Source organism: Thunnus thynnus, chromosome 15 (genome assembly GCF_963924715.1).
Source record: "Thunnus thynnus chromosome 15, fThuThy2.1, whole genome shotgun sequence".
In the NCBI taxonomy this organism is placed as follows: Eukaryota; Metazoa; Chordata; class Actinopteri; order Scombriformes; family Scombridae; genus Thunnus; species Thunnus thynnus.
Window position 1 is genome coordinate 21,811,144 of NC_089531.1, and position 21,665 is coordinate 21,832,808.

The 21,665-nt window shown below is 39.2% G+C and overlaps 1 long non-coding RNA gene across 1 annotated transcript; it reads left to right on the plus strand.

Annotated features, from left to right (window-relative positions):
* Nucleotides 1-13,986: 13,986 nt before the first annotated feature.
* On the plus strand, nt 13,987-17,241 carry LOC137198281 (uncharacterized). The gene is made up of 2 exons (XR_010931616.1): nt 13,987-14,073; nt 16,912-17,241. It is a non-coding gene; the product is annotated as an uncharacterized lncRNA (long non-coding RNA).
* The last annotated feature ends 4,424 nt before the right edge of the window (nt 17,242-21,665 follow it).

A 21,665-nucleotide genomic window follows, 5' to 3' on the forward strand; every position in this document is an offset into this window, starting at 1 on the left:
AGAAGAATAGAGATGAGAAAATGACATAATGACATAATTTAAAATATAAAGAAATTCAATAGCACAGTCAGTAACAGTAAAAAAAAAAATCTGTGAATTCATGCTTCTTTGTTTAAACACTTTATCTCGTCTCTGAGGCCATATTTTTTGTAACATTGCATTGTGTTACATTATAAGGTATTCCTGTTTATCTCTCCATCATATGTTCATAATAAACCTCCATGAAATCAGACTGAACATGTATGATGAGACTAGTACTGTGGATAATAGGATTCAGAGTGCACCGAATCTGCATCTTGCAGGGACCAGCAGACATTGTTAATGTTTCTTCTAATTCATTATGCTCTTGTGAACTGTGAAGTGTTTGCCTTAATGCTACTTCCCCCAACAAGTATGTTTCAAAACTGGCAATGTCAGCAAAGTTCTGCAAATCCAAATGACAAAATAGTATTTTCTTGTAATCCTTATGAGTCATTTCCTTTAAGCAGTTGAAAATTGCAACATCTTGGAGTAGCTTAGAACAGATTGTATTAACCCTTTGATGCAGTAATAAGTAACTGAGTAAAGAAATATGAAAAGTGATTAAAAGAAAAAGAGTTGATACATGTGTTGTTAAACTTTGCTTCTTTTTGCAAGTGCATGTTATCATAACAGTCTTTAAATTTAGTATTGCACTGCCATGAAGTGACTTTTGAAGGACAGATTTAAAAAAATGAATGGTCAAAATTGAAAAGAGGGGACTAGATATCTCATATCTCACATTTCCCATTATGTAACTCCTCAGCATCTTTCTTTAGATCTTCCCTGCCTTCTTCAATGCCCACATCTTTCAAACCCTACACCTCCAGTTTGTAATGCAGGCTCTCTGTTTAAAATTCTCAAGCCCAAGCCAAGATAACGTTAACTTCATGAGTAAAATAAGTGGAGTGCCCCTTTAAATGTACCCTGTGGAGTTAAAAAAAAAAAAAAAAAAAAGAAAAAGTTATGTTTACATTCAGTCGTTCTCACCAAAATTTCTAATTTTGTTTATCCTAAATGATATTTGCAAAGCTGAAGCTTTTGCGTATTGTTTACAGTCATGTTTACTTACTTGCACTCTTCTTTTGTTGGTGCATTTCTATGTTTCACTGACAATATCAACAACAAACTATCTGATCAGTGGAATAGCGGCGGGAATGTGTAGCGCACCACTCATGTGCTTGCACGCTTGCATGTGCGTACTTGTGTGCAACAAAACCTGGACCTAAAAATAAAAACATCGCTTCACAGTTTTAAAAGCAGTCAAAAGCTACACAGGGTACCTTTAAGTAAAATGTGAGCATTATCATAAATGTAAGATTTCTTGATAACATTAATCATATGTAAACCTCCCTATTATTCTGTATTTTTTAATGCCCTTTATGTGAATATACCATATATAATATATGTTTATATTATACTGTACAGTTGTGTAGTGTTGGCAGTATGTAGTTTTATTTGCTGCTCTGATTCTTGGTTAGAAACTGTGTATTTATGGCACTGTACAATTATAGCATAAACAAATGGAAGAAACAGAAAAACAGTATTGCTTTATAATATAAAAAGCAATAACATCGGTTAATCAGTTCTGACCTTCAGTCAACATAAACAAACAAATAATCTTTCAGGAAACTGTCTGCTACACATTCACTGAGCCTGGCTAACCAGTGCTGCTTTGTTGTTATGTGAAAATCTGCCATACTGAGCCAATTCCATTTGATTTAGTATTTTTTTACATTACATTCTCAGGGACAAAACTGCATAAAACACTATAAGAGCACATGCGCATCAAATTTCAGAAAACTGAGAGATCAAATGCATGAAAATGACTCTATCCAAAAACCTGCTGCACTGATCTTCTCACGGGTGAAAACTGAGAAGAATCATCATCCAGTTGTTGTCTTTCTCATTGCAAATGATTCCCCAGCCTCCTCAAACTTCGAAAACAGACAAGGAAAACATTGGCCTCTCCCTATTCTCTCAGTCCCTCAGAATCTTTTTCTCCCTGCTCATGTTTAAATTCTTAAGGGAATATGACTAAACTGATTTTTTTTCTAAATGAAAGCAATCACATCTTGTTTCACGACTGGATAGCATACTTATCATAGCTTACTGAGAGATGCATGAAGCAAAATGCCACCCAAATTCAAGCAATAAGGGACCATCACACATCATCACCTCAAATACCCACTCAGTTATGATCTGGCCTCCATACAAATGCATAAAACAGAAGAGATTTCACAGCGCACACATACAAACAGACACGCATGTTCATGCATTTACGTAGCGCTTAATTGAAATATTATGAGTGACCAGGGAGGTTTTGGTTCTGTGCTGGTATTCCGCTCTCTGCTCCTACTTTTCCTGAGAAAGATCTGTTTCACACAGACAGGCCATGTCTGATGTCTGCTCTCTAATAAGACGCCAGAGAGAAAAGGAGAATGGAAATCATCATTTAAGTCTGACGCCAGGAAGACAGGACGATGCATACACACATACAAACACGCACACCCACCATCATGATGACAGACAAGGTAAATATTATTCTTGAGTGCAGGTGTGAGGAGTAGTGGTGAAGTGATAACAGAGGTCATTAACAACCCTGCGGGGTTTGGGGCACGACCCTGAAGCCCGTACTGTGTTGAGCCTTCCATTGAAAAGGCATAGTTTACTGTCAGAGCAGAGGGAGGAGAGGTACTCACTGACAGGTTGATGATATACAGGCTGAGGATATTAGTCTGTCTGGCATGAAACATATTCATTAGGGCGTGTCATGGTTATTCTCTTGGTGTGAAAATCCTTACAGTCAGATGAAGGTTAAAGCTTCTTTGACACGTAAAATCACTGAGGAATTCAGCAGATGAAGAAATGTGATTTGGTTGTCGATCATGAAACTAACAGCTCTGTACATTTGAGGGTGTGAGCATATGTGATGTAAAGGCAGGGATAAATGTTCACACATGATCGTGCCGTCAGGATTTTGCTGGCTTTCACTTTGTTAAGCAACTTTGATCCTTAAAGACTCGAGTAAAAGACTTCATCTATTTATGCACTTTTCACTGCAATACCACTTTCAGGGAACCACACTTGAAGCGCATTTACAATAAAGGGCCCTGTCAGAGAAGTCCAGATCCAGCCTCTCACTGAGCCTGCTACCTGAGCTGAACCTGATGTAGTGGCGAGACCCAGCTGTATAGTGAGAACTGGCCCAGAGTCACAGCCTGACAAAGCGATGACTGCTGCGGAGATTAAAAAACACACCGCTTAGCAGCCGCTGACCCCAGTCTGAGCTAGGTGAGGTGTTTCTAAGCAACAAAGAACGGCACACATTCCATCTCGGACCAAAGCCCAGAGCTGCGCTTCCACCACCACCACAGATAAGGCAGGAGGGGGATCAAAGGCAGTCTCACACAACAGATTGTTACTATTGCTTTAATGTGTTTGTATTGGCTTACACATAGGAATATTTCATGTTGTGACATTACTAGGGCAGCAGTGGCCTAAAGGTTAGAGAAGCAAACTTGTGACTAGAGGATTGCCGGTTCAATTCCCCAGATAAATGTGGGATGGGAAAGTGAAGAAGCTCCTCCCTTATTACCACCGCTGAGTAGCCCATGAGCAAGGCCCTTAACCCCAAACCCTTCCAGTGGAGCTGCTCAGTGGCCAGCAGATCCGGCTGTGGTTGTACTGGGCAGGTTCCAGGTATGAATGTGCAACTGTGTGAATGTAATCAGGGTGTTTCTGCAAAAGAGATCATTGCTTTCAGAGAAACACAAATAAATAAAGGTTAAAAAAAAATATGGTAGCTAGATGTTATATTTATATCCTCCAAAAGTTTTCTCAGCCTCCCCTGAATTTGATTTAAGTTTTCGGTCGATGAAACGCTGGTTTCAGCGAACATAATTGGTGGAATATATTGGCCTGTGGAGGTGGTCTGGCATGAAACTGTGGTCTGAGCTCTAAGTGTGAGATTTCCAAACTTCAAACATCATAAATAACAAACAGTAAATCCTAGTTATCACGACAGATGTGTTTCAGATGTAAAACGGATACAGGCAGATTGCGTCATGTTTTTGGGCCTTTTATGGATTATGCTGCCACATGTTACACACTTTGAGCTAGTGCACTGTGGCACTCAAAGGAAGAGTTTGACATTTTGGGAAATATACTTATTTACTGCTGAGAGTTAGATGAGAAGATTGATGCCATTCTTGTGTCTGTACTCTTAATAGAGCCAGCAGGTGGTAAGCTTAACTTAGGGCAAAGAATGGAAGCAGGGAGAAACAGCAAGCCTGGCTCTGTCCAAAGGTTACAAAATCCACCTACCAACACCTCCAAAACTAACTAATTAATGCTTTTACAGAGGTGCTATTATGTGTATTTTTAATCTTCAGTCAAAGCCAGACTAGCTGATTTTCCTTGCTTCCAGTCTTTATCCTAAATCTAGCAAAATCCCTACTGGCTTTCACTTCATATTTAGCTTGCAAATATGAAAGTGGTGACAAATCTTCTCATCTGACTCTCGGCAAGAAACTAAATAAGCCTATTTCCCAAACTATTCCTTCATAATAATGTATTTTTGTATTTGTACGCTTCCGTCAAAAGAATTATTGTCATCCCACCTATTTTATGTCAGATAAAATTGGAGGAATGTCATTAAATGTATTGGTCTTTTTTTTCTTTTAAAAAAGTTTCCTATCATTGCATGTCTAAAATCTACAAAAACACAGTAATGCCTCCTATTTCTTTATGGTTCAGGATTTAAATTGTGAAAGAAAGTATCAGTCATTTTCTGTGCCTTGTAAATATGTACAATCGTTTTCTTGTGGAGAAGTGAAACTCAGTAACAATGAGGTAACCTTAACTCCCCTCTGCCCTGCTCAAGCATAACTGAGCACTAACACCCTGCTGTTAGCCGTCTATACCATTTCCTGCAGCCCAGCCAAAAACAAGTCCGGGGATACTGGCTGGGGCTGTTTTGAACCTACAGTAACCTCCTCCTGAAAAATAAAATAAGTGAAAAATATTGTGTTCGTCTGACAGCTGTGCAGCACAGAAATTGTCATTGCACTGATGGAATGCAAAATAAATCAAAAATAAATCCACAATGGAGTGCTGGCCAATATTGTCTGAAAAAACTCTGCACCCAGATGAGTCAAGGCAACTGAATAGTCATATACAGCCCAGCTCTGTGCCCCATGGATGATCCAAAAGAATGACTCAAAGGGATGCACCAAGATTCAGCTGTGTCTGCTCAATTTCAAATATGTGTATATGAGACAGAAGCTGGTGTGTCTTTCTTACAAGTTAATATGACATGTTTTATCTTTATTTTCAGTGACAGTTCTTTATTTAAAGTATGTCATAAATGAATGACTGAATGTAATAATGTGGTGAAGTGGTACCGTGACATAAGAAGAGGCAGGACAATTTCATGCAGGTTTGCTGTAATCAAGTTCATTTCCTGCATTTAAGCTTTGAGGAGGTCCTCATATAGTAAACTGTCATTTTCACATGTGCACATTACACAATTTTTCTCTCTCTTTCTCATACACACGCATAGCACAAAGTCCTTTATGCAGACACAGACATTAGAAAGACCATAAATGCATAGATTACTTCCACATACTAAGTCGTCATCACAGAAATCATCACAGAAATATAAGAAAAAATATGTCCCATATCCCTACTCTGTTAACTTTAACTTTGCATTTGACATGTCAGACTATCTTATATTTTAAGAGGTTACTGGATTAAAAAAAGTATAGTTTATGCACTCATTGCAGCATAAGGAGAGACTTAATTAAAAGAGCAGCTTAAAAAGGAGTTAAATGAACTTGACATATTGTGTACAGCAGAAAAAGTTGAAGAGATATATGTTGAGTCTTTGGCGGTTAGACCCCATAATAATTTTACCATTATATGGGAGTATTCACACCATGAACTATACAGAAATATCCCCCAATGGAGTGTAGACACTGATGGTGGTGATGAAGGAGTGAAGCACAATGGCTGAAAATCTGGTAGGATGACTTCTGATGAGCTCAGCTGAAGGTCCCATGGACAGCTGGTTTTTATAAAACTGGAAGTGAATGGGGTGGAGATGAGTTGCATCAAGAAAATGTAAATAAATAGAGTAAGCATAAAGATAGTCTTCCTCATTGAACTTTTGCTTCATTAAGTGCTGTGTGACAGAGTTGTAGTGTCAGTCCAGCAACTTTCTGAGCTTTTCAACAGCAACTCATACCCCGCTACTGTGTCACTGACTTCAGCTTTATCTGCTAGTTTCTCTAACATCACAAGGACTTATGCAACTCCAAAATCAGATACTGACTAAAGGCCTGGTCACAGCAGTGTTTCACATTGCAAAATTGATTTCATGGTGAAAGCAGTTCATTCCAGTAGAATCACAACAGTCACTTGATTCACTCACGGGGGTGTAGTAAATCTGCTTGTGAATGTTTTGTATCAACTTAAAATTTGTTGAACTTTGATACGCAAATTAGGACTGTTGACCAACAGCAAGCCGTCTTGACAGTGCTGACCTCTAAGGGAGTCCCAGATGGAGGAAGTTATTATAACTATTTACTGTGTTGCACCATACAGTTTTATTTAATCTCTTCTGTTGGAGTTGTTGGACTATAATTTGCTCTACAAAAGAAGGATAGTTTTCAGACGGTTATGAGACACGAGTCTAATTCATCTCTCGAATAAACCGCACTTGTTTTCCATTTAGCAACTTTTAGCTAACAACCGAACTGACAGTTAGCTGGAATAACTCTTTATTGAATAATCTACAATCCTGAGAACAAAATGCCAAGGGTTGTAAACAGCCCAGAGAAAACAAACAATCTTGCAGAGCCATTGTGACTCACTAGAGCTAGCATCTTCCCTACTAGCTAGCATATTAGCAGTTAAATCGCCACCTACAGCACGTCACCAAGCTTCTAGAGCCACATCTTTCACAACGATGCACAGATGAATTTTGCTGTACAACTTTTTGGTGTGACCAGGGCATAAAGCTATAATAGCTAAGGAAATCCAAAATGTAAGTTGTATGTGTTGGACAGGAATGGTTTAGACAGATACATTCCCTGTCAAAAAATGCATATTTGCATATTATGTCAGAGAAAGAGGAGAAATAGAACGAACTACAGGACCCAGCATGTCTGTTGTAGTCCCTATCTGGTCCTGTTCACAAAGAATAAGAAATGGACTACTGTATATTAACATAGATGTGTGCGTGTGTGTGTGGTACTACTGATGAAATAATTGCTAAAACAGATGTCTATGTACTGCACACACACAGGAAATGCATTTGAACTGAGATGGAAACTCTTGTGAAACTAAACCCTCTATTTTTATTAGTGGTTAATATCTGTCTCATTTAACATGCCTTGAGGATCATTCACAAGTAAAATAGACTATAAAAGTTAAGAGTCAATCTATACCTTAGAGTTATGAAATCTAAAGTTGTTATATTGCAAAATTAAATGATAATTGCTGTATGACATCTGAATGGCATGTGCAAATGGATTGTTCACAATGCCGCATTTAAACTGTTTAAGAGGACTGTAATTGCCTTCTGTGACATTCCAACATCAGCTCTGAATTGGATTAAGCAAAGAATAAAACAGTGCATGATTCATTTTTACAAGCAGTATGCACAAGCTTTTATCCAAATTCTAGCATTTATCCTTGTTTTTTATATACGCAACGTACTTAAGAACAAATTAGTCCAAGATGGTCCAGGTAATCGCTCAATTGTACCAGTGGACATTTTCTACACAGCAGAAATGTGTCCAGCTGGCAGCCTAAGCCTGCAGTGACAGATAAAATGAAACGCTGCATATGAAGAGGTAAATAAAAGGACACAAAGAACACTTAGTCATAGAGATGCTGGTATGCCAGGCTAGATTTTTTAGCCTGCTTACAGTTTCTATGCTAAGCTAAGCTAAGTCTCCTGGCTCGACTTTAGCTTCATACTTAGGTAACTGTCAAATATGAGAGTGGTATCAATCTTCTCATTTAAGTCTCAGCAATATTATTCCTTTAAGAACAGCATGTTACAGAATCTGAATAGGTCATAAAATACTGCACCATAATATAATGTTAAAGTAGAAAATTACAGCTTGTACTTTTAAATGGCCCTGATGGATGCCAGACTACCCACAGGAACCCTAAAATGGGCTGAACACAAGTTGATAAGAAAACAGACTCTTCTTATCTAATCCTGTGAATATGTGTTGCATTTGGCTATATCTGGATCATATGACATTGAAAAAGTCAGATTTTTTTTCTTGTGAAGTTTATATTGGGTTCTGTTTTTGCTATCTGCTTGAAACCAGTAAGAAAAGATCAAATTAACTGCCTACATCACTGTAGACATGTAAGTAAAGCCGGCCAATGGCCTATTCCGTTAAGCCAGAATAAGGACAGAAGGTCCTGGTTTAGTCATCTGGATCCACAACTACTCTGGTGTGTTCGGTCCAACTTATAAATCAAAAATGATTACTTTGTAGCATGTGATATAAAGCAATACTGACAAATAGGGCACAGTTGGAAACCATCACACTCAGATATAAAATTGCGTATTAAACTTTAGAGCACCTACCCCCACACTTGTTAAACACACATAAATTCACCTTCATACTTTCAATGAGTTGCAACAGATCCGTAATTGTCTGACATTTAATTTCTAAGTAGCAGCATTGAAACAAGCTAATAACCAACATTCCCCAAACAATACAAACATATACAGGTGGATGTGGCTCAGGAGGTAGAGCTCAGCCGACCTAATCAGAAGATAGGTGGTTTGATCACTGGCTCCTCCAGTCTGCGTGTCGAAGTGTCCTTGAGCAAGATACTGAAGCCCAAATTGTGCTATCAGTGTGTGTGTGTGTGTGTGTGAATGGGTGAGTGAGCATTAGAAACATTGTAAAGCACTTTGGATAAAAAGCGCTCCTGATGAGCAGGTTGGCACCTTGCACGGTAGCCTCTGCCATCAACGTGTGAATGTGTGTGTGAATGGGTGAATGTTGGCATGTGTTGTAAAGTGCTTTGAGTGGTCTGTAGACTAGAGAAGCGCTCTATAAATGCAGTCCAGTTAAACAAACACACACACACACACACACACACACACAAGCAAATAAATGTTCAGCCTCTTGAGTAACACCAGATGCTCCATGACTGGCTTAATATCAAGCTGTTTTTAGGTTTTGATGCTGACTTCTCCTGCGGTGTACGGTAATAAGAGCAAGAACATGCTCTCAACAAATTGAGCAATGGGTTACTTCAGGCACATCACCACATCCTTTTTCTTACTTCATACAACCACATCATATTGTAAAGTAATGAGAGCCGGTGTTTAACTTTGAGAACAGGGTTGGATGTTTATCTATAGGTGCTCAGGGAGGGATATAGTAAGCCAGGATGAGCATATGGCAAGCTGCATCTTTTCTGTTTTCCATTGCTCTCCTCTCAGGTTTCTATGAAACAGACCAGCTGTAACATTACTATCATCTCCTCCTCCTCCTCCTCCTCCTCCTCCTCCTCCTCCTCCACCTCATCCTTCTCTCTTCATCTGGACTCCACTGTGGAGGATTCTTATCCTGTCCCTCAGACTGATCTTGCACGATAACGCTTGTTAGTTTCACACTTTAACCCCAATTTATAGCTTTGTTTCGTCTCTCCAACCAACTTCGTCTTTCTTTGCACTCCCTGAACTCCTTCTCTCTCTGTCCCTATGTGTCTTCATTTGTGTTATCTCTGACCATTCCCCTTTTCCGTCTGCTGTCCAGCTCCATCCATCTCTTTATCTTCCACTCTTTCATTCCTTGTCATTCCTCCCTCTTCTCCCAGTAACTCACAACCTTGAGAGCTCTTACGCTGTGCATTTGTCAATGACATTTTGGACAGAGTTGCCATACCTTTTCCTCTCACACTGCAGGCTTGATTGAAACCCTCTGTGGCCAGTGATCCATATTGCTGACAACACTTTACTTTAACACCATCTGAATTGAAACTTCCTCCATATAAAGACCAGGGTGGCCTGGCATGCAGTATGGTAGAGTAGTGACTCTTTCTGGGTCAGCTGACAATAGTATATAACTTGTTCCTGCTATTGCTGATTTGAACATCACACTGTGCTGCATACAGTAGTAGATGTAAAATTAAAAAGAAGTTTTATAACAAAATAAAATTGCATTCTAAATTAAAGTGTTTTAGTTGTGAAAAGCAGCTGGTACAAAAGTAAAGTTGAGGTACAGGGGCCAGCTGCCAGATTTCCTTGTGCACTTGATTCCTAAGTAAATAAACAAAATAGTGTGCAATGTACTTTTCTTTAAACAAGAAAATTACAAGGTCTTCTACCAAGGCTGTTTGGAAGTAATAGTTGTTTGCAGAAGTAAAATCTGTATTGACTGCAAGAATTTCATTTGTCCCTGGCCTTACATAAGAGCAAAAATAGTTTTATAAGATGGAGGCATAGAGTTATAAAGGCTTATGCAAATCAATATTCAATCAGCGCTGATAAGCAACAACAGGTTTGGCAGAGGGGCAAGGGACAATTTCATGGCATAAGTCATTCTAAATGAGCTTGGATAATAGGACACATTTATGTGTGTGTAATCGCATGTTTCAGCCCACGAGTGTGACAACTTGCATTTGTAGGACATTTTGTCCTCACCACAGTTTTCTTCTCCCTTTTATACCACCAAGTGCAAACTGACTCAGAGCCCTGTGTTGTGTTTAAATATTGTCTGGATCCCAATTGATGTCAAGGCCACTTTTCTAGAGCTACTATTGAAGCAAGGGACCATGCAATGAGTAAATGAGAAAAAGCAAACACACACACGGCCCATTTTCTTAGTCAGAGCAGTCTTGAGTACTTATCAGTACTAGAGGGATCTCAAGCCCTTCCTCATCACCATTAATCTGTCTAAATGGCTCCTCTCTCTCCCCTGTCTATCCACTGCTGCTCCTGCTCATCTATTTTATTCACACCTTTTATCTCCCTCCAGGTCATATCAACATCTCTCTCTAACTTTCTCTCTCTCTTTAATTCCTCCATTTACAACTTAGCATGCTTTTTTCCATTTCCTTCACAGTTTTTGGCCATTTCTTTCCACTGTTCTCTCAAATCTGCTCTATCTCTCTTTCCTACTCATTCATGTGCATGTCCCCCTGTCTCCCCTCATCCTTCTCCCTCTTGATGAAACTGCTCCATGACTAAGTGAGCCTGATGTGATGGATAGCTTAATGGGAACGGATGAAGCATTAAAACCATAATTCACAGGGACATAATGTTCCGAAGATTTCAGTGAGATCTACTTGAGGATGGCCCTGTATATGTGTGTGTGAGATTGTAAGTTTATCTATGTTTAGGTACACGTCTATGAATGGGATTTATTCTATACCACATATTTATTTTTGCAGGCATGGACAAACAGTGTCTTGATGCTATGTTAAAATCTTGTCTGTTTTTTGTGGTATTTCGGTTGAGCACCCTATTGAAAAATTACATTTTGGGTGTCATCATTTTCTGTTTTCACTGTGAACCAGATGCTGTCAGATATAGCAAAGCTGTAAATGCTCCATCACAGTAAGGCACAGTTTGCCATCCTCCACTTCCCACCATGTCCCATTACATTTAGATACATAATGATAAAATATATGTTTGGTTCTTTCTGCCTCACAGCCTGTATATGTCTTATTTCATCATCTCAAAGCATGTAACATTTTAATGCAGGAATAGAGAGCCATACCAAGTAAAAGTTGGATAGCCATGAGCAGCCTCAGCCAAAGCTAAGTATTTTCGTTTTTTGCCTAGCTATATCTGTAATTGCAAAATACAGAAAAAATCCTACATAAATAAGACAGTATGTAGCACTCGGCTTCTAACACTACTATTTAGTAAGGATTTTAATAATGTTGGACCAGAATCAGAGGATACCAGATTCGGACAGGAGGCAGAAATGGCTATTTGCAACATTAAATGACCACACGAGACAAGAAGCTGCAAACTGGTACCTTGTATTTTTTTTTTTTTAAATAAACAAAATAAATTAAATAAATAAAATAACTTTAAGTTCAGTTAATAGTTCAATTCCACAAAGTCAGTTTCTCAGTTTCAATTTAGCAACAAATTATTTCTTCTGTCACTTTTTCTTTTGGTTTTGAACCACTGAGTTCTTTTCAACTACTTTGCTGTTTTGACTGGGTGCACCCTTCTATAGGTAAACTAAATTCTCAATATCTGGATCCAAGGTTAGTTAGGTAACAATATCAGAACCATATCCTGTTCAATATCATCACTTCACAACACTCTTCAACCTTGCAACAGTTCACCATTCACTGCTCTATCAATAACAATATCACTTTAACCAAGGCACAATAATACACCATATCAATAGTATGAATACTCAGTCCACTCATTTAAACCAGTGCCGGTTATGGCTCGGTCCTTCCACAGGCACAGGGAATGCGTTTGAAGAAGAATGAAGAAGGTAAGTGTCTTTTCCAAATCAAGTCAAAAAATGAAGAGTAAAGTCAGAGTCAGGGATTTTGGATTGTGCAAGTGGGGCTAGGGGTTGAGCATGAAAGTGGTGCTGGCCTTGTGCAGTGAAGATGTTTACCCTACCGCCGTGGCAGGAGAGAAGTAAGGTTGACAGTTCTCGGCTCTGGGCTCTCAGTTCAGGGATCTTCAATCCAGGGATCTAATGGTCTCGTCTGGTGTCTCAACAAAATATATACATATAATGTAAAAAATCAACACATTTTAAATAACCTTTACAGTAAATGAATTTCTGAGTAAAATGAACTAAATTACTATTTTTTATCTTAACCTGGTATTTTTTAATTAAAACAATATTACATAAATTACAGACCAACAGTGTGAACTTTACACTCTATATTCTTATGTCTTCTGCTCTTTAAATCAGATTCATTATACCAATGAAATATAGGCCTAATACTTGACAAAACATAACTTAGTATGTTGCTTCAGTATTAACAGTCCAGCAGCTTTACCAGCCACAGAAAACATTGAGCAATTAAATACTCCACATGTCACATCTTTATATTTGTTCCAGTTGAGCTGTCAAACAGTTTTAGTTTATTTAAGCTCTACAACAGTCGGCTAATTGCACTGTTCAGCACTAAATGCTAATTTTTATTAGCTCTAGGCTCATTCACTTGAGCTAGCCAGCTTAGCCTAGCATCGTGTGGCGCAGCATTTGATTGTTTACTTTTACTACGACCACCAATTCGGGAGTTCCTCTGTGTCACTCGGCAGGTTTCAGTGAGCAGCCTCTCACACACACACACCTCTACGAGCTTACAACAAAGTACAGGCTGTCACTGTTCTGTTTTAACAACATTATAAGGTGTTTTTACTGTTTTATCTGAGTTATATTTTTACCGTTCAGTTGCAGGTCCTCTCAACAGTGTCACCCAGCGTCTGACTAGCGTACGCTGTGTAGCTTGCCTACGGTGCTGTGGACCTGCACTCTGATTGGCTGAGGCACTTCTGCGTTGTTAACCCTTTGTGACCCGGGTTACAAGTAGCTAATCATGATGGAGAGAAAAGTAACAACAGTTAAGCTAGTCCTGCTAAAAGCTAACTGTTTAACAGGGTAGCTGTAGCTAACTGCCACCCTAGCCTTTGAAGTAGTTATGCTAGTTTTAATTGTAATATTTAAATGTAGCATAAATGTTAAATTATTATATTAATTCCAATATAATATTGATAGTAAATGCTAAGACAAAACAGCAAAACAGAGATACATTTAAGACATTTTACTTTGCAGCCTATTAGTTATGACAGCTAGCCTGAAGTTGTTTTTCTCAAGTTCACTTTTCTGTAGTTACTGCAGACACATACAGACACAAATGCATACACATAGATTCACACTTACACACTCTCTCATATACAAAACACACAAACATAAAAACAACTCTTTATTAAAGAACTTAAGTTTCCTGAAATGCTGCACACTAAGGAGCTCCAATCAGTGACCATGTTACCTCCAAGACCAGATGCTAGGGGCCTAAAATGTATGTGCACATGCCCACACATACACACACGCACGCACACACACACACGCACACACACACACACACATACATGCACACAAAACCAAGTCTTCACCCTAAATGATAAATTAATTAATAAATCAATTTACATTAAGGGGACTTGTTTTTGTCCCCATAATGAAGGCGAGTCCCCACAACATGACTGTGTAACCAGATTTATGTCCCCACAACATGAGGAATACCTGATCACACATACACACACACACACACACACACACACACACACACACACACACACACAAACACATACACACACAGGATACCCCATGGGGTGAAAAAGTGGAAAGTGGAAAACTGCACCCAGGTGCTGGTGTCAGGAAAAGGAAACTAACTACTGAGTGTGTAAGGGGTCAGAGGTCACGTTGCATGTGTTCCACATGAAATCTAATGTAAGTACAGACATGCAAAGTCATATGCAGGGTTTGTTAGACTGTTTACATGTTTCTCTGCTTCTCTCGCAAACACTCATAGACGCTAATAGCCCTATCGTTTTACAAAGCAGTGACACATGAGCCTGAATGGCAGTTGTAATAATCCGATAAACAGTATATTGACATTGCAGCTATCCCACAGGAACTCACTTTGAATTACATTCAGTAAAAGCAAATAGATTCAAGCCTGCATACCATTAAGTATATATTTTTCATGAACTCGGAGGGTTGCAAGTTGGCCAGTGGGCACCAGGGCTGACTTCCTAATACTCAACACACAACAAAGGCAATGGGAAAACAGCTGGGGAAAAGCAGCTGCTTCCAATATGCTCTTCATCCATAAAATGCTTTGCATTACCTAATCTCACAGCACAACAAGCGAGGTGCCTCCTAATCATGCACTCGCACTCCCTCACTCACACACTGCAGTTTGAAATCACATATGAAGCACATTAAAGGTCTTTATAGTTGAATCACATGTGGAGCCACTGAAAACCTCTGTAACCAGAGGGGGAAAAAGAATGGAAACAGACATGCTGAAGGAGCAAAGGTGACATGAACTGAGACTGCACGAAGCTGATGATTTTACTGATGGCTTACAATTTAGCCTGTGTTGTGCCATGATCATTTAAAACACACTATGTCATTCATTGTCATCATCACACCCTCACTGAGCACCACAGCCCATTTTGTTAAAACTGTGCATAAGTCATCATAATTTAAGAGTCTATTGGGCAGGAAGCAGCAGTGGTAAAAACATACCACATTACAGTGTTCATCTGCCTATTTCTCTAATTAATTGAGCCCAGGCTTAGAACAGGTTCTTGTGGTGTTTTACAAGAGACAGCTTGCTATGAATAACGGTCTGCAGGCTATGAAAAAGACAGCTCTCACATAGCAGATTGTATGTGTCACAGACTGATAGGAATAGCAATTTAGATGCTGAAATTTATAAAAGGGAGAGCTGCATGAGAGAGTGAAGTCAGGACGTTTTTCATTCAAGAGAAGTGGATCAAATGGGGAATGGATGAGGAAGGTCGATGAGAGACAGCCGTGGATCTGGTCCTGCTTTGCTTAATGTTCCTGTTTTATGAGAGTTGTTAAATTGTCTATGTTGAGTGGTTGGCAGGCCCGAACACACACTGAGTGCTACATTCTCACAACTTTTTACCTGTTTACTTTATAAATTCCGCTGAATGCTGGAGTTGGACTGAGAAACTGTTTCTCAAGTGCTCATTTGTCAACTGTCTGCATCAGCCTCAATCTATTACATATAACTACATTTCTTTTTTTAATTGCAGTTGTGTTTTATGGTCAATAATAGATTTTTTTCTTGCCAGTGCAAGAATTTCCTCTTTGGAATAGTCTGATTGCTTTGATAGGTGGGTCAGGAGAGGTAAAACTATCCTGCATCAGGAAAGAGGAACACCGACCGTTCTATTTGTTTAGTCTCCATGGAAATGAATGCATATCATTGTGTACACAATTAAAAGGGGGTTCTCAGGGTGAATCACTCTCCGTGGCATTTGAGTTACAATTCAGTCTCCAGCTCTGAGTGCTGAGTTTTGTTTGTTCTGGACAGGCCCTTTGTGATTATGTCATCTTCAAGCACCTTTGCCCAAGTGATTTGACCCGTAAGGGAGTGCACGCATCATGAGTTTGATTTAGCTGCCCTGCATGTCTTTAATGAACATTGACTATAGCAGGACTTTTCTCACTTTGGGTTTGTCAGATACGGTTCATCCAAGTTCCTCTTATTTCCAGTACAAATTAGCGGAACTAAATATTGTTTTCTCTTCAGAACAGCTCCCCTGGGCTCTCTGTTGCCTGGTTACCTTGTTCTCTCAGGAACAGCAGTAAAGCTATACTAACATCATCATCATTATTGCTATCATAATTATTATTAACCAACTGCAAAGAGTTGCAGGTTGGCCTCAGCTGGGCACTTCTCACGTTTCTCTCATTTGCCATTCTGAGCAAACAGACCTTAAACAGATGGTCATTCGTGAGTGACAGCCTGTGTAGATGATAGTGGATGAGGGTGTTAAGTGTTTTGGATGGGCCTTAAAGAAAGAACTTTTTAAGGGGAATCTGGGGCAGTTCTGTTCTCTTTCTCTCTGGTCTTGCCACCCTGTCCAGCAGGAAGTGTTAGATTGCTGTGTGGAGTGACGGGTCCACAGGGTGGATACTCCCCACCACTCCACAAGAAAAACAAAATCACTACGGACTGGTTCAGCTTTGTGAAAACTTTGGGCAAGTTTGGCTTCTAGAGATAAAATAAAAAAATTGACCTCACATTTTTTTCCTGTTTCTCGATCCTATTGAACACAACATGATTGCTCTCATTTTTTTTCTGTCACTTTCATAGCACTTTTCTCAGGGGACTGGGTTGGTGACAAGCGGACGAGGAAGAAACCCAGTTGCTATACCCGGACCAGAGGGAGGGGAGGCTGAATGTCACCTTCAAATCTAGCCGACGGATTGATTCAGGGCCTTCAGGGAGCAGCGGGAAATACCTTGGCCTGACAGGAGACACTAAACTAAACAACCAGCGTTCCCCTGAGAGGGTGTTAAAGTGCAGCACACTATGAATTATGGACCCTGGGCAATTTCTTTTTACATCATACTTTGTTTTATGTGGTAGAAAATGTGTTTATGTTAGAAATTTACATTTCAATAAACAACGCACTTAACCTTATGTGTGAGATGTTTCCTTCAAATTTCTGGTACAAATCTAAAAATAGTGCTGATGACTGATGTGAAAATAGTTCAAGATGGGTTTTTATTATAACACATGATTTATCATGTGAACATATTTCCATTTGTCCGGTTCGTCATATGGCTAAGTTTGGTAACAGTCATGTGTTTTTATGATATGCTGTTGCCTCTATGTTTTATACCGCTATCAATTCTTTAAGGCTTTAAGACAAAAATGTGTACTGTGTGTGTGTGTAAAATGAAAAAACAGAAAAAGAACAGAGCCTGTTTAAGTGTTTGTTCTATATATATCCCACATCTTACCTGTTTGCTGGATATATAGTACGTGAGATACCATGTGGAGTGGTTTAGAATGGGATGTAGGCCTGGTTTATGAGCAGCTATTTGTTTTATGAAAGAACGCTGGACAGCAGTCAAACTCCTCTCAGCACACAGCAACAATCACTTTTCACTTTCGTTTGTGTCCAGTCGCATAACTAAAAGCAGACTCTGTTCATTATTATATATTTGCTCTCACATTTTGATTGAACACTGGAAACAGTCTGATGATACACAGTTTATTTCTGGACACACAACAGACCTGAAGCACATTGATTGTTCAAGCCATCTCCATAAATAATCATATCGATGTAGCGCTCTCCAACGTGACTTGTTTAGATTGTCACTTGGTTTATTTCTGCTCAGTCCTGTGCTCTGCCAAACAGATCTAATCCCATCTTTCTCTTCAGTCTGACTTTATATGAAAAACTAAGTGCAATAAAATGTGAATGTGCTCTTTTTATTCTCCAGAAAAAGGCCACAAGGGGAACCATGTTCAAAGTTTTCCCTCTGGATATTACGGTGTCAGTGAGTTTGCACGAGATCATTACGCTCTGTCTGCGCCCTGTTACTCAATACACTTGCTATATCCATTTTGCATTTCACCCCATACAAGCTAAAAGCCCTGCATGTAAATGTTTTACACATAAAAACAGCAAGCATGCTTGTGTTCGCACATAAATAATCTCGGTGGGAAAACTTATTTTTTTTCAATCATCTTGTGCTGCTCATATCCAAGTTTCCAGATTTTTGCAATTCTGGGACAGCACTGAACCTAAAGTGACATCTGATTATTATCTATGGCAAGAATAGATACTGCAGGGATTTCCTGTTGCCATGAACAGTAGATGGAATTAATTTGATTTACTCAACATACAAGTCAATTTGATGTCTGATCAATGTCTACAGAGAGACACAGCGGTGAATTAAACAAAACCACATAATGGTTAGAGGCTGAAGTAAAACATTCTCTGTTTTTCTTATTTTCCATAGAGGAACATCACACACTGACAGTTCCACTTCTGAAATCAGTAGTTATCTATACCATTAAGTAAATTTCTTAATGATAATCAATCATGCTGTGTTCAGAGGCGGATGCTGCATATACAGTGCATACATGACCATTATGGATTTGGGTTCATGCATATCGCTATAGAGCCAAGTCATGTGCTGAGTGATGTGGCCACACAGTGGGTTTTAAAGCTGCTGGGTCATTAAACGTCCACACAACAGTGGCAGTGTGGAATGCTCATCATGCTTGAGAGATAAGGGCTAAGGCTCTACAGTGCAAGAAAAAGTAGATGGAAGCTTGAGAGTTTCACCCCGTACCCTTGTCTCTGGATGTGATATCAACATGGGAAAGAGCAAAGAATGACAGAAAAAAGTGTTGAATTTGAAAGTCTAATAATGGTTTGCTCTTTGGGAGTATTGATCACAGGAAGCAAACAAACAGCCTTCATGTCGGATGTGTGACAAGGCGACTTCTTCTTTTATTATTCTTGAGTTTTATTTTGTGTGTTTGAGTCAGTGGTAGTTGATCACTGTCACAAGGGAGTATTGAAAAGAAAGTAAAAATATAGAGGAAGTGAATTTGGTGACCTGCTGTGACTATGTCCATTCAGACTATGATTAAGTGGACAATCTGCGCTTTAGTGTGCATTGAATCTTTTATAGCACAGCGGGAAGATAAGGCTGGGAGGGCATTTATGATGCATCGGAAAATAGCAATGATATGAATGAAACCATGATTGTGCAGATGGAGGAAATGGAAAGCGATGGAGAGGAGAGTTTACCGGAATATTTAAGCGAGACTCTGAGTGAAAATACTCATATTCCATAGAAAGAGAACAAACTGTGGATGGCAGCTGAATTAGGCCAATTTCTACTTTTAATTACTATCCAAATAAGAGCAAGAAAATTTGATAAATATCAGGAATTGAGTTCAACTCCTCCCATTACAAAGCTTTGTGTTGTTAAGAGAAGTCACCTCAGCCAGCTGATCTCGACACTCATCTCCTCTAACAGTCTGCACCAACCAAATAAAGCCAAATGGAAAAAACTTGCTTTTAACTTGTTATACAATGCTATTTAGTGCTGAAGAGACAATAACAAGTTGGGGACACTGAGAAGTACTTTAAAGCAACTATAGTCGATATTTTTTATAATAACAATGTATCTAATGATGAAGTGTAATGTCAGAGGCGTCACATGTAGTGACCCTCCTCTACAGCTCCCCTCGGCTTTACGGCGCTTTATATTGAGTTTCAGTTCATAGTTTAGCTGTCTGGCCCACAACTTTACTGTTTTGGCTCACTCTCATCGCTCTTATTGTGTCGTTTTCGGCCACAGCAGGCAGCTGTTTTCAGAGAAAAAGCTATATAGTCAGATATTTCCCTCAGGAGTTGATAGAGACCAAGAACAGAGCTAAAGGAGAGGGAGCTTCCATTCATCAGCAGGACAGAAACATGACTCCAAGTCAGTGATAGTGTTGCTCTATAACTGCTGGATGTGTGAATAAGCAACCTTGCCATATCAACTTGAAAGGTTTTGATATGTCCATGTTGTGTTCACAATTTGTTTCTGCTGCCCTAAATTGGTCAAAAAATCATTTAATGAAAGTTTAAAGTTGAACTGAAATTTGTTTTTGCCAAGAAATCAGTGTCCTTGGTGATTGTTTTCACTTGTGTACTTATTTAGTCAAAATTGCATCAATGTAAAAACAATTAAATTTAAACCTCTACACAGGCATTTAACTAGCTAGGGGGGCAACGATTTTAGCCATTGCTTAGTCTCTCTGTGGTGTGATTCAAGTCACTGGGTAATGTATGGAGTGCAGGACTATCCATTGCCATGAGTTTTGCTGGTGTGGTCATTTGCCATCAATTTAAAGGACCAGTGTGTAAGATTCAGTGGCATCTAGCGGAATGGACTTGGCAGAAATGGAATACAATATTCATATGTATATTTTAATTAGTGTACAATTACCTGAAAATAAGAATTGTTGTGTTTTCTATACCTTAGAATGAGCCTTTTATATCTACATAGGAAGTGGTTCTCCTTCCACAGAGGCCCCCATGTTGCACCGCCATGGTTCTACAGTAGCCCAAAGCAGATGAACCGAACACTGGCTCTAGAGAGGGCCTTTTTGTGTTTTTCGCAAGTTTCATGGCCTCTGTAGGTTCACCTACACACTTGGATGGGAAGGGGTGAGGGGAGGGGTATTCATTTAGTTGCAATCAGCAGCCTCACGGCTAGATGCCACTAAATCCTACACACTGGTCCTTTAACTGGACCCATGAAACCTTCTGAGTGGAATACCAACTTGACGGAACAATGTGTCCTTCCAAATGCTGAATGCTGTAAAGGAACAGACTTAAATCAGTAACAGCTGGTAGCCAATGCTATATGCGCTTTTTGAATAAAAAGGGGGGGATGCCATATATCAACATTTGTAGGCTACAAAGTATGATGTTCTCCATTTAGTAGTGCACCACAGCTCTCAGAGGTCAGTCAACTGCTTCTGTGGGAAATGCATATAGTTTATATTTCCTTACACAAAAAGAGAGGAGAATTCAAATTTCAGTTTGACTAAATACATCAACAAAATATCGACTGACTGACAATCTGGCTGTTGAGACTGGCCAATAGAGACAAACCTGACAAACTAGGGAAAACAGGCAGTGTCGGTTCAGCTAAGAGGTAGATACAGAGCTGCACTGCAGCCTGTGTAAAGATGGAGATTCTTTACCAAAATCCAATACCAAGACTTCAACACACTGTCAGACTAAATCAAATTTCAATATTTACTAACATTGCCATGAAGAGAAAACCAGCAGAATGACACCTCCTTCAAAATCTGCCCCCTATTTCTTTATTTTAACTCTTTTTTATGTAGCTCATCATTCACCATTACAACCAACTGTAAAACTACTGACCTAACTGACCAATTTCTTTTCACTATATATACCATGTATTATAGCAATGCAGATGTATAGTCTATACAGTATAGTGCTGTATTGTATACAGTAGTAACAATGGTAGTAATGGGCAAAACAATTGCAGAGCATGGAGGTTCATTCTTGACCT